The sequence below is a fragment of the Xenopus laevis genome, chromosome 5S (assembly GCF_017654675.1).
Source record: "Xenopus laevis strain J_2021 chromosome 5S, Xenopus_laevis_v10.1, whole genome shotgun sequence".
Taxonomy (NCBI): domain Eukaryota; kingdom Metazoa; phylum Chordata; class Amphibia; order Anura; family Pipidae; genus Xenopus; species Xenopus laevis.
The window spans coordinates 142,773,378-142,775,814 of NC_054380.1; the positions used below are offsets into that span (position 1 = coordinate 142,773,378).

The following is a 2,437-nucleotide window of genomic DNA, read 5'->3' on the forward strand; positions in this document are numbered from 1 at the left end:
CGATGCGATTCTAGAACATTCACGCCGGTGCAGGGTATCGATGCAATTCCAGAACATTCACGCCGGGGCAGGGTATTGATTCCAGAACATTCACTCCGGTGCAGGGTATCGATACGATTCTAGAACATTCACGCCGGTGCAGGGTATCGATACGATTCTAGAACATTCACGCCGGTGCAGGGTTATTGATGCGATTCCAGAATTTTCAAGTTGGTGCAGGGTATCAATGCAAGACCAAAACATTCATGTCGGTGCAGGGTATCGATGAAAGTGCAGAATATTCACGTTATGTTAAGAATATCGAGTTTATTTACTTCCAAGTCAGACTCCAAAACCTGCATTATTCACATGATGAGGATCAGCTCCTGTGTTAATATGGAATTGGGGGTAGCTCTTCAGAAATCCTTTTCAAAGTTTGTCACAAACACGGGATGCCTACAGCTTTGGTTTCACTAAGTCGAATATCATTATGTATCTTTATTTTACCTACGTTAGACGGATTTTCAATCAATTGGGGAGTTGCTCAGAATAATATTCATTCATTTCCTCCAGAATTGCCTCACCTCTCTCTAGCCTTTCATTTCTCCTTCCTTGGGACGGCTCACGTAGGTACCAGCCATTCCAGGTAGATACTGTATCTGTTTATATACTCTGTGCTGTACATTTGTATGTCTATATAACATAACATGACACCACATCAATATATGACCACCTGCCCGACCCCATCATTCTCAACAAATCAAGTTGAAGCTCTCAGGGTTTTTTTTATTTGAGGTTGATGATTTATTACCCCCCCCCAACAAAAGCAGCTACTGCTCCCCACTCTTGACGTGCAGCACGACTGGTACGGAAGTGCAAGGGATCATCCCAATGTCTGTAATAACTAAATCCACCAGGTCTGGAGGGGTCACGTCGTACACCAGATTCAGAAGCTGCAGAGATAAGTTTTTGTGCCAGTTCCTTAGGGGGCACCGTCCCTTTCTGCTCAAGATCAGCTCCTCAGGATTATCTGGACACAGGAACAAAGTCAATTAAAGGGGCAACTTACAGGAACCTGCAGCTACTGAGCTACTTTCTGTAGGCGTTCAGCTGTGTGTGGCCCATGGCCATTAAGCCTTTGCCCATTCAACTGTAAAGCATTGACTCACCCTCCTCCCTCAGTTCTATTAGCTATTCAAGGCAAACTACATGCAGGTTTGAACATTATTTTCCTATTGGGCAAGTAGTCCATACGCAATGACTTATCTACATCGTTAGTTGCTGAGAAGGCACAGCTGTACGGATAGCTTTACATGAAATATGCAGCAGACTTTGGGGAATATTTTCCCTGCAGAGACCAAATGAGCAGGAACTAAATAGTAAAATGTTCTGTGGACCCTTGTTTTACCCCTTTACTGCTCATTAGTAGAACCTCATGTGACCCAGTGCACAGTACAGGTCATCATCCCTCAGCTTATTGCTGCTAGCAGTTGGCATGATGCTTTTATACACGGAAGCCCCCCCCTCTTCTTACCCAGCTCATTGGACACAAAGGAGTCAATCTGAACTTTCTCACAGAACTTGTAGGTTTCACAGCACACCGGGACTGGGACATTGTGGGCTTTGGCTACCAAGGCAATCTGAGAGGTGCCCACGCGAGACATTACATAGCCATTAGCAAGAAGGGCATGTGCCCCTAGGAACAACTTGGAGACCTGTGGGTAGGAAGCAGGATGACCATGGGTATAATGAAAGGTATGTTTGGAAGAGGAAGCACCTATAGAATTAACAGGCAGTCATATCCTGACTTGCAATGGCTGGTGTAAGATAAGTGGATATGAACTTATGGCTTCCTGAGGCCCCTGATTCTGTAGGTCCCAAGGGCTGAGGTCCAAATTAATCTCCTCACTGCTAAAGTGAGACCCGGGGCCTCGCCATGAGGTATGATGTGCCAGTTGTCTCACCTCGGGGAGAATGTAGGAGATGGCTGGGATCATAATGTACGTGCATTGGATTCCACAATTCACAACTCTCCTCAGTTTCTCTCGCCCCTATAGCCAGGGGCGGCTGTCCACTACAATGACACGGAATTTCTTCCCATTCCTGTGAGCTTCTTGGAGTGTATATGTCACCAACGAGGAGCTGCCCAGAAGCAACAAGAATAGGTCCGTTTTTTTAGAACATTATCTGACAATCAATAACCTGTCAAACCCAACATTATGTGCAAGAGATATTTTTCTGTCCCTATTCATTCTCCCATCTTCATTCTCCCATCTTCATCCATCTCACAACCATCTCCTGCTATTCATCCTTTTACACTCAACCCCCCATCTCCTATTCATCCTGTCAATCTCCAACCATCTCCTTCTATTAATCCTTCCATCTCCACACAACCCACCAGATCTCCTCCTATTCATCCTGTCAATCTCCAACCACATCCACGACCATCTGCTTCTAT

General features: G+C 45.4%; 1 pseudogene; it reads right to left on the reverse strand.

Annotated features, from left to right (window-relative positions):
* Window positions 1–389: 389 nt before the first annotated feature.
* Window positions 390–2,153, reverse strand: LOC108717523 (annotated as a pseudogene).
* Window positions 2,154–2,437: the final 284 nt, after the last annotated feature.